The sequence below is a fragment of the Rhinatrema bivittatum genome, chromosome 2 (assembly GCF_901001135.1).
Source record: "Rhinatrema bivittatum chromosome 2, aRhiBiv1.1, whole genome shotgun sequence".
Taxonomy (NCBI): domain Eukaryota; kingdom Metazoa; phylum Chordata; class Amphibia; order Gymnophiona; family Rhinatrematidae; genus Rhinatrema; species Rhinatrema bivittatum.
In genome coordinates, this window is record NC_042616.1 from 435,284,729 (window position 1) to 435,296,925 (window position 12,197).

Consider the following 12,197-nt stretch of genomic DNA (forward strand, 5'->3'; position numbering starts at 1 on the left):
GGGGGGCCTCCTGACCCCCACAAGACTTGCCAAAAGTCCAGCAGGGGTCCGGAAGGACCTCCTGCCGTCCAATCGTGTTCGTCTATGGCCGCCGCCATTTTTCGGCGCCATTTTGGAAAATGGCGCCGGCTGAAGACAACAAGATTCAGTAGCAGGAGCCCGTTCCGGACCGCTGCCGTTCTGGACCGCTGCTGGACCCGCAGGTTATTTAAGTCATTGGGGGGGGGTTCGGGAGGGTGGGGGATTTAATTTAAAGGGTCGGGGGTGGGTTTTAGGGGGTTTTAGTGTGCCGGCTCACGATTCTAACGATTTATAACGATAAATCGTTAGAATCTCTATTGTATTGTGTTTCATAACGGTTTAAGACGATATTAAAATTATCGGACGATAATTTTAATCGTCCTAAAACGATTCACATCCCTAGTGTTCCGGGGGTACCTGGATGTGATGTCACCAGGGGGCATGTTCTTAGGCTGCACCCCCCTTCCTCCCTCGATGAGGAGTTAGCATCTTTTTTTACTCTTAGCAAGTAGCACTCGCCTCGGGGTCCCAGCTGTAGTCGGCTCGGCTCTCCTTCCCCCAACTAGCATGTCGCAGGTCCCTTCCTTTTATGGTGTTCAGGGGGTACCTGGATGTGATGTCACCAGGGGGCGTGTTCTTAGGCCGTGCCCCCCCTTCCTCCCTCGACGAGGAGTTAGCGTCTTTTTTTACTCTTAGCAAGTAGCACTCACCTCGGGGTCCCAGCTGTAGTCGGCTCGGCTCTCCTTCTCCTGACTAGCACGCCGCAGGTCCCTTCTTTTTATGGTGTTCCGGGGGTACCTGGATGTGATGTCACCAGGGGGCATGTTCTTAGGCCGCGCCCCCCTTCCTCCCTCGACGAGGAGTTAGCGTCTTTTTTTACTCTTAGCAAGTAGCACTCGCCTCGGGGTCCCAGCTGTAGTCAGCTTGGCTCTCCTTCCCCCGACTAGCAAGCCACAGGTCCCTTCTTTTTATGGTGTTCCAGGGGTACCTGGATGTGATGTCACCAGGGGGCGTGTTCTTAGGCCGCGCCCCTTCCTCCCTCGATGAGGAGTTAGCGTCTTTTTTTACTCTTAGCAAGTAGCACTCGCCTCGGGGTCCCAGCTGTAGTCGGCTCGGCTCTCCTTCCCCCCGCAAATACCAGAAGATTAAAAAATAAGATTTGACTGTTAAAATATATGGCTATAAAGGAAGATATAGAAATGTTGACATCTCAGAGCCCTGGTAAGAGGATAATTAATAACAGGGCAGACCAAAGGGGTTTGCACTATCTATTAAGAATGGCATAGATTCATGCAGGAAGAAACTGCACTCTGGAATATCTATGAATAGAAATACTATGTGTGATGGCAAAGAGTATATCAGTAGGGATATACTATTGCCCACCTAGCCAGGATGAAGAGACAGCCTGTGAAATTCCTAAAGAGATTAAAAAGGCTAATAAATTTGGCAACACAATAATAATGGGAGATTTAAATTATTTATTTCATATTTTTCACCCACGCTATCAACTCTTCAAGGCAATTCACTGAAAAACATACAGAAAAGCAATCACAAAACAATATGGGCCAGATTTTAAAAGCCCTACGCACGCCGGTCCTATTTTAAAAAGACCCGGTGACATGCATAAAGCCCCAGGACGCGTGTAAGTCCCAGGACTTTACTAAAGGGGTGGACCGGGAGTGGGGCAGGGGTGGGGCTTGAGGCCTCCGACACAGCAGCCATTGCCACTGTGTTGGAGGATCGCCTGCTGCAGGCTGGTGCAAAAGGTAAGACAAAGGTCGGGGGGGGGGGGTAGAGTAGGGCTGGGGGTCAAAGATTAGGGGAAGGGGTGGGAAGGTCAGGCTAGGGGGAAGGCAGCGAGGCTCAGCGCATATCGACCCCCAATTTTATAACATGCGCGTGCCTGTTATAAAATCGGGCGTACATGTGCGTGCGCCGGGTAGCACACACACATGTACGCCCGTGTGCACCTTTTAAAATCTACCCCTATATACAAATCAAACAAAACTACATAAACTATTTTAAAAAATATATACAATTTATACTACCTTTAAAGTCAAACAATACAAAATATCTCCAGATAATCAAACACTTAATTGGGTAAATGTCTCAATAGAACATGCTAGGAAGGTAAAGTTCATAAGAACATAAGAAGTACTATGCTGGGTCAAACCAATGTCCATTGACCCCCAGCATCCTGTCTCTGATAGTGTACAGTACAGGTCACAAGTTCCCTGCAGATTCCATAAAGTAGAACATTTTAGCCAGATAAAGAAAGCTAGCTATTGCTATCCATGTTACTCCCAGGGATAGCAACAGCTTTCTTTATCTGGTAATAATGTTTAATGGATTTCTCTTCCAAAAGCTTGTACAAACCTTTTTTAAAACCTGCTATGCTAATTCCTTTGACCACATCCTCTGGTAAGAGATTCAATAACTGATCTCTAGATGAAATACGTAGGGAAATATATTTACTTATAGACAAAGTCAGGTCATACAAGCAAAGTAGAAGAATATCTGAAGTATAAATCCAGTCAGGGTAGTATCTACTGTATGTAGTGGAACCAGAATGCACAAGATCCGAAAGAATTCTGGGGGTAATTCCAGGGCCGGCGGAAGCACTAGGCGAACTAGGCGGTCGCCTAGGGCGCCAGCTTCCCGGGGGCGGCACTGCCCCGGTAAAATTAAGAGAGCCGCCGCCCCCCCCCCCCCGATAAAAATAAAACAGCCGCTGCCGGCAGCCCGCCCCAAAAGACCCATCTGACCTCCCCCAGCGGTTCGCGTGGCTCCCGGTCCCTCCCACTGCTCTTTCTTCCCTGCTGCCGTTGCCGCCGGCTATCAGCACGTTCAAGCCCAGCGGGAACGGCAGCGGTGCAAAAAAAAAAAAAAAAAAGCTGTTGCATCCGCGGCTGGTCTTCTTCCCGCCCCCCCCCCCCCCCTTTGAACCGGAACAGGAAGTGATGCGCGGGAAGAAAGAGAAGTGCTGCGTGAAAAAATAGCGGCGACAGCAGCATCGGCCCCCGAGCAACTGAAGCAGCCGGTAATCGGGAAAGGAGAGAGCAGCACGAGCCTCCTGCGGCCGATGGGATTCTTCCTTCTTGGCCTGCAGGGGCTGGAGGAGGAGGAGCAGCTACCGTTTGTGCTGGGGGGGGGGGGAGGAAGTGAGTGAGAGAAAGAGAGAGAAGCAGCCAGCCTGCCTGCCTGCCTGCGTGTGATTGAGAGTCTGTGTGTAAGTGAGAGAATGTATTTGATGGAGAGCATGTGTGTGCGATTGAGAGAAACTGGTCAGAGAGCTGATGTATGTGTATATGTGAGAGACAATGAAAGTGACTGCTCAAGGAGATGACTGATGTGTGAGACAGTCAGGGATGTGTGTGTGTGTGTGTGAAAGAGAGAAAAAGCATGGAAGTGAGAACTCTGGGTATGTGAGAAAGCATGGGAGTAAGAAGCCTGGTGTGGGGGTGTATGTGAAAGAAAGCATGGGAGTGAGAGACTGGTGAGTGTGTGTGTGAAAGAGAGAAAAAGCATGGAAGTGAGAACTCTGGGTATGTGTGTGAGAAAGAAAGTGATTATGAGAGTGAGAAGCCCATATATGTAAGTGGAACACGGGAGTGGGAAGCCTGTGTGTGTATGGCATGAGAGAAACTGTTCAGGAAGTTGACTGGTGTGTGTGTGCCAAAGACTGTTTGGGAGATGATTGGTGTGTGAGAGACAGAAACTGGTCATGGGGGCATGACTGATATGGTGTGTGTGTGTGAGAGACATGGGCATTAAGGAAGAGGACCATGAGTATAGAGCTTAGCCACTACTGCTGCTTCTGGTGTGTGCTACAGCCTGCATGGAAGAGGAGTAAGAGAGCTGCTGGAGGGGGTAAGTAAAGATGGCTTTTTAAGTTTATTTTTCTTGATTGACTGCCATTTTAATTATTTAATATTATGTGATGTGTCTGCTTTTTTTGTTTGAGCAACAAGTATAGCTTTGGTTTATGTTTATTTTATTTATTTTTATTTATTTATTTATAAAAGAGTTTCTATACCGTCGATAAGACAAATCATCTCAATGGTTTACATGGCATAAAAATGTCAAATAAGTGTTCTGTTATAAATACAGACTTCGTTATTTTCATTAATGCACAATGTAAGTTAATTGTGTGTGTGTGTGTGTGGGGGGGGGGGGGGGGCGGCATAGCTGACGTTTCGCCTAGGGTGCCTAATACCCTTGCACCGGCCCTGGGTAATTCCAGTCAGGGCTATATCTTTAGACACTGGAACCAGGAAAACACCAGATCAGAAATCCATGAGGCTAGTGACAGGAGCAGAGCTCCAGGGAGAAAAATTCAAGAATGCTGCTGTGCCAGTGAGAACCATTGATTTCACAACACATAAATCACAAGATCTAGGAAGGGTGATGCTTCTGCTGGTCAATGAGAAGTTTCCCTATGAGTGTCTACTCTCATTGATGAAGGTAAGATAATGGATCCAAACCTACAGATCCAAGGAGTCTGGTGGCTCTTCTGAAGTTTCCTAGCCACATTTTCCCTTGATCACTAATTTAAAACCCACTGGTTCTGACAGATAAGATATCAATTAATCTGTTGATTTCTTTTCCAAGTTTTTACAAAAAATGTATATCTCATATGTTACAGGGTATATAAGGTTTAAATATGGCTGATGGAGAAAGGTAGGCATGTAAGTTTAAAGAATGTACTCCAAAGTACAGTAAAAGATCTCAACTCTTGTAACTACCTTAATGTCATCATTTTAGGTATAATTATATGGCTAGGGTAAGTTTTAAAACACACAAGAAGAGCCCTCACATAATCAATTGTAATAAACTGTTTTTAAGTATTCCCTCCATGATTCTTTCATGCTTGATTGCTCAGGCTCTTTGGAAAAGGTTGATTTTTTTTCCCTTTTATTAATGAAGATCTCTGTAGGCTGCAATCAGCTGTAACTCTATAAAAATAAACCAGCTGTGCTCACTGGACCCCTTGCCAAACATATAAAACTATTGCACAAATAAAGAAAATCTTAGAGATGCTCATGAAACTTAGTACTCCACTGACTGTGTTGCAAATGGACTGATTGCATGCCCTTACAGCCCTTATGAAACCTGTCCTCCAGTGATAAGAATTGCATTCCATTTAATTTTCAAATGCATTTGAGTAAATGTATCTGGAATCTAGAATGCAATACATTAATTTATTTTTTAACTTTTTATTTAATAACAAGAGGTACAACATATCAAGAGTCATACAAAGAAGAGTGATAAGCAAGGCATAAACATGCCCAGGTATATACATAGTAATTTGGCACCAGACAGTCACAATTTTAATGAATTGATGTAATAAATGTAGGCTATACATACAATGAAGTACTATAATCTTGTTCCCCTCTCAGGACTTTAATAAGCAAACCAGGTAGCATACTGCTAAACAAATGTGTCTTCTTTAGGAGTGTTATTCCAGTATTCCCAAAAACCTCCCCATATCTTGTCATAAGCTAAAAGGTTGTGTTTCAGCATGTATGTCAACTTTTCCATTTTGGCAATATGCAATAGCTGTTTATAGCATGTTTTAATGGAGGGCACTGATTTCCACATCAGTGTCATCGTAAATCTACCTGCATGTATCAAATGATTGGCTAGTATTTTTTCAGAAGAAGGTAAATGCCTATCCCCCAGCTGCCCAATAAACACAAGATGACAGTAACTTTTAAGCTGGTGCACGGGCGTTCATGTGCATATGTTCATCGGCCACACCCAGGGATGCGGCCATCATGCGTCTATGCGTGCATGTTAAAAATAAATTGGCTGATCGCATGAAAGTGTGCACAATTTTAAGTGGATAAGTTCTTATGCATGCAAATGCTGCTTCTACAATGTAAGTGGGGGGGATTTTAATAGACATGCACTCCGATGCCATTACCAGTTTTCCCAGTTCACTCATGAAAGGGATAGGACTTCCAAACCCCCTAGTTTAAAAGCCTCTCTTCTTCCTGTTAGCCCCGACCCTCAATCTATTTATCTTTATTTTATTATTTATATGTCCTCCATAGCAGAAGTAAAGTTATATGGCAGGGGCCCCCAGTGTGTGCCTGTACGTGTTACGTTTTTATGTGCTAATTTGAAGTTGAAATCCAGGTACACCCATCTATCGCCCAGACCACGCCCACACCCCAGCTCTTTTTTGGAATGTTTCATTTGTAGTGATGTGATTTGGCCAAATCTTTTGGTTTGGCTTTCGTTGTTGACCCATCATGGGAAATTTTGTTTTCCCGCGGTTTGGGCCTATTTTATTTCAGCTGCCCCGAAATGAAAAAATAAAACCCACCCCAACCCTTCAAATTTAATTAATTACAAGCCCCCCACCCTCCCGTCCCCCCCAAAACTTGTTGAAAGTCCCTGGTGGTCCAGCGGGGGTCCCAGGAGCGATCTCCCGCTCTCGGGCCTTTGGCTGCCAGTAATCAAAATGGTGCTGATGGCCCTTTGCCCTTACCATGTGACAGGGGCTATCTGTGCCATTTGGCTGGCCTCTGTCACATGGTAGGAGCAATGGACGGCCAGCGCCATTTTAAAAATTGGCACGGGCCATCCATTGCTCCTACCATGTGACAGGGGCAAAGTCATTTGTAGCAATGGTCAAGGCATGGAGAAGGCAGGTGTGGTCAGACAGAGCAATGGTCAAGGCATGGAGAAGACAGGCATGGTCAGACGTAGCAATGGTCAAGGCACAGAGAAGGCAGGCATGGTCAGACGTAGCAATGGTCAGGCTTTGAGAAGGCAGGCAAGGTCAGGTGTAACAGTGGTCAGGCTTGGAGAAGGCAGGCAAGATCAGGCGTAGCAGTGGTCAGGCTTGGAGAAGGCAGGCAAGGTCAGGCATAGCAATGGTCAAGGCACAAAGAAGGCAGGCGTGGTCAGATATAGCAATGGTCAGAACCAGGAAGTCAATCAGCACACAGACGAGATGAACACAGAACAGGAACCAGGAACTTGGAGAAACAGGAACACGAAGCAGGGCTCATGGAGAAGCAACGAGTACGAGGAAACCTGAAACAGGAGACCAAGGAAACCTGTTGCAAAGGCAATGCTTCAGTTTGAGGCCTGAGCATTTAAGCACTAGGGGAACTGACGGCAGCATCCGGGTCCGCGGCAGGTTCCCGCCGTGGGCCCTTTAAAGGCTACACTGGTGTGTGCGCACGTGCGCCTATGGAGGGGCACGGCGCCGCTGGCGGCATCTCTCCACAAACCCCACGGAGAGGCCCAACGGATGGAGCCATCCTGGCTGGTGGTCCCGGGAAGCAGAGCAGGGCCAGAGATGCTGGTAGAAGTCTGAGGTCGGGACTGGCAGCCCACTGCCACCAGCGATGAGGAGCTGGAGTCTGAAGCTTGTGTAGAGAGGTGAGAGGGCCGCACCGCGGGGCTACTGCGGGCGGCGAGCGTAACAAGTTGCTGATGTAAAAATGTCTGTGCATAACTGATGATGTATATGCATACTTTAAAATTCAGAAGGACTTGCATAGTCACGAACTATGACCTAAAACACCCCAAGCATGCCCATTTACTGTGTGCTTACTGTTGCTTGTGAACATGTTAGTCTGCATGCACTCACAAGTTTTCCAAAATAGTATGTACGCACATACATACTACTTTCACATATGTATGCTAATTTTACTTAACAACCCCTGAATAATGCTTTGAAAATGATCTCCTATACACATACGTATACACATGCAAGATATGCCCTCTGAAGAAGAGATGACATTTTTGGCAAAGTTTTTTTTTTTGTATTGTACACAGGGCCAATTACACAAGGAATTTCAAAGCAAACTTATGTACATAAGTTTGCTTTGAAAATCCTCAGCAGGTCTGCATTTACAATGTACACACAGCACTGTGTGGGCTGTTATAAAATTACCCTCCCTATTTAAACTATGGAAATCAATAATCAGACTGCCATTGTGGCAGGGAAAAGACAGCAATATTTGATCAAATTACTGACAATTTCAATACTGTCTCCATCTCTTAGAAGACCACTCAGCTGGTCATGTAGTTTAAAGACCAGCAGTCACATTATGATTGGGCTGCATATTTCACTACAGCAAAGCTGGCTATTGATCTTGTGTTTATAGAGCTCAGAGTTAAACCCACTCTGAAAACCTTCCTTCCCACTCTTCTTTGTGGCCTTTTCTTGAACAATAAATTCTCCAAGGGAATCACTCCAGTGTGTCAACACTTTAGCTACAGGAAACAGCTGCTTTAAAAAAAATTACTGCAATTGCTCAGTTGTAAGAGCTGTACTTTCTCCTAAGTACATTGGAAAAGTGCTTTCTGGCATTTCTCTGAGAGGCTGATATGTAAGATATATAGACATGCCTAAGCATTACTCAGAACCCTGGAAGGCTCCCATGAAGCACAGTCTGTTTTTCTAAATCAATAGTAACTGGTGGGATGTTGTAAACAGGGACTATGCATAAAACATAGGAATATAAGATGGATACAACTGCATTGATCACAATTGGTAGAGATGACTGCTTTGTCCGGGAGGAAGACAGTTTTAATGTATTTAGATGGAATTAATATGATTTGGTATACCAATAGTGTACTCATGGGGGTGAAAGGGAACAGGTCTGTTTTCTCTAATTCTGTTGACAAATTGCAAAATTGTTGATAATTCTTGGTTCTGTAATCTCAATACTGAGATTATTATAGAAGAGAGAGGGCCCACACATGGTTGTTAAGTTGTTGCATGTGGTATTGTGCTCCTCTAAATAGTATGCTCTTTGATTTTTTTTTTAGTTGTATTTGAGCATTGTTTCCTAAGCCGTAGCAGCTCCCAAACTGTTGATCCTCCTAAGAATATATTTAGGAGCTTACCTACTAAAGCTTAGCATACAAAATAAATTCATGTAGCACATGATAAAAATAGCACACCGTGCTCTAACTGCTTAGCGGGCATGCTAGACCTATCTGAAAAGCTAAAATTGAGCTAACCTTGGTATAATGTGCATATAAATGAAGGAACGGCATATGCAAATGACGCCTTGGGGCATTCATACTAACTAGGTTGTTATGCTCTTCTCCACACGTTATTTAGCACAAACCCATTGTTTCATTTCTAACACTTGCCTCAGGCCAGATGTTAACTTTTTAGGCAACATGCTATCCAAAGGGGATGCATGAGGGCATAGAGATGGAGAAGATGGGGCTGCTGCAACAGAGCAGACCCCAAAATGTGTTCATTTCATTTAAGGGGAAGTTCCCATATGAATTCCATGCCATTTGGGGGGTGGGTGGCGTGGGGTGGGGTTTTTGTGTAGTTGCTTTAGGTTTCAGAAAATAGTGTGCACTATTTCTGAATAGTTGACATTATTTGCAAATAGGGTGGACTAAAAACAGTCGGAAAGCCCCTCCCTCCCACACACACAAAAATTTGTATATTTTTCTGTTTCAATTTAAAAACAACATGAAACAATGCTGATAATGTTGTTGTCGTTGACCCTGTCATTTGAAAGGAAAGCAATCCTGAGCTTTGGGATAGGACTCATGACAGTGTTGTCAGCCACCTGAATGTGCTTTGCTGGCATACGGTGATGGTCATTGCTGTCTTTGCTGTGGTTAGTCTGTACAGAGAAAGAGCAATTGTTCTGAGACATCAGGATGAACAGCCGTCAGCATGCCATAACTACTCCAGTACCACTGGCTTCTTGTAGGGGGGGGGGGGGGGAGGGGTCAGATGCTAGCGTCCTTCTGACTCGAGATTTCTGGAAAAATGTCCTTATCTGGTGTCAATGAGATGGATGCTCTTAGGTTGGCTGTGGCATGTTCTGATGCCAGTCCTTCTCCTCATTGTCACACGTCCGAGGTACATGCTTTTGGTCTGGTTTAACTCTCCTAGAAGTCTCTTTTCTTCTTTCACCTCCATGGAGATTTCTTTCAACGAATGTGGCGTTAAATTTTAAATACTGACATTTCAGTATTATACAGAGGGATGGTAACTTTTAATAGAGCCATAGCCAGGCTTTTTAGCATCCTTGGCCAAGTGAAAAAGTGTGCCTTCACCCTGTACACAATATATACATATTGTATGACATAATAAATAAATAAAACTGACAAACTCGAGGCTTTCACGATGATGGCATTTGAGTGTAGGAGGAGATGGAGCCATGGGTCACTTGATACAGGCAAACTTCGCACACACAGGTTTCACACTGGGGCAAGGCAGACTGGGTTTACTCAAGGGCACAGATAACATTCTCTTTTGCTCACCCTAAATTTGAAAGAAAAACTTTATTATTTCACAAACTATATATAACAGAAAAACATTAATTCATATTAATATGGAATTCAGATACATCACCTAACTATACATTTTAAAACTTATTTTATTAATATATAAACCATGTATAACAGCAAAAATGCACAATTATACTTTCATAGGTAAAGTACAAAGTATATCATATGCAAATTCTGGTATTAGCTTGGTAACAGCAACACAAACTCTCCACAACCAGCCACAATGGAAATAACACAAAATCCTGCAAAAAAACCCAAAACATATTCCAAACTTACTGTATATACAGTAAATTTACCATACAAAGCAGCACTGACTTCAGCACTCAAACAGCAACAACCCAACCTGTGAAAAGACAGCACAACAAATACAACACTAGGCCTTAGCTACCAATATACCTCCAATTGGTGGATCAAACAAGACTGCTACAAAAACAAACCAGTAGAATATTGCACCTCAATCACACACACAAAACCCAGACAGATCATCATCCTGTTCCTTTCCACTACCTCTCACCCCATCCCAAATCCTCCATATCCTTCACAACATCTCTTGCCCATTCATGACTGTTCATCACCTATCTTACACCCTACTACTAACATTCCCTAGTGCCATATCATATCCCCTACTCACACTAACTGCTCCCTATTCCACACATCCTCCCTCATAATCCCTGTCCCCATACTCACACCCCCAGTGCCACCAACCCCAGCTCACCCAAGTTCCCATTTACCCAATCCCCCAGCCACCACTGACCCCATTCACTGAATCCACCAGTCCTCATTCACCCACCCAAGCCTCCTTTTCCACTCCTTCTACTCTCAATCTCAATCCTCCAGTCATCACTCACCCCTCATGCTAATACCCAGTTGCTGCTCTCCACACAAACCCACCCACCCATAATTCATGCTCTATATATCATCCTCCATTCTCACACTTCCTGTTCATTATCCCCCATTGCTAATCCTTCAGCCTCCACTTACCCCCTAGTCCCTGCCCTGCTCCCATATGCCCCAGTTGCTGCATTTCCCCTCCCCCTTCCCAATCCCAAGTCCCCACTCTGCTTCCTACTGCCTCAGGTGTTGCTCTTCCCCCTTCCAACCCCCAGTTGTTGTTGTCCCTCACATGCCCTAAGTACTGCTCTCTTTCTCTCTCCATGGTCTAGCTCAAGCAGGGAGAAGAGTGAACCTGGTGCAAGGTGCAATTTTAGATTTCTAGGGAGCTCCACATGCTTCAAATGGTATCATAGAGTCTGAACCGCACGAGATGAAGGAATAGGTGCCAGTTGCACTCTTCTTCAATCTTGTGCTGCATGATGGGAAGGGAAGAGTACTAGTAGCTGACTCAAATTTTTGAATTTGGTGGTGACTACAGAGTTGGATCAGGAGGGTGGAGCAGTAGCAGAGCATTTTGTTTTTGGCTCTATGGGCAACATCAGATATGGGGGTTGGGCAACAGCTGATGATGGCCACAGATGCACAATGCCCAGGACAGGTGCTGCTTTCTCCTTAACTTCATCCCAACAATTTCTGGGCCAGTGGGACAGCATAGTGTTACGGCACCCTTAGGAAAGTGGCATCTATGGCCATGGCCACATTGGTCATAGGTTAGATAGGGCTCTAATTTTCAAAGCCGTCTCTGTGGGAAAAGCACTACCTTAACCGCGAAAAAGGGCTTTTAAAAAAGTTGCCCTCCCTATGTGCAGGTAAACTTACATACACAGTTTTAATGCATGCATAACTTTTCCCATCCTGTGGAAGCATTCCTGGGGACAGGGTTTGTGAGGGTTTTGTACTTATTCAAATAGTTTTGCATTTTCAAAAGTATGCATGTAATTTTTTCTGAGAAAGCTACCTACTCACAGCTTGTCAATTGTAAATGTGTG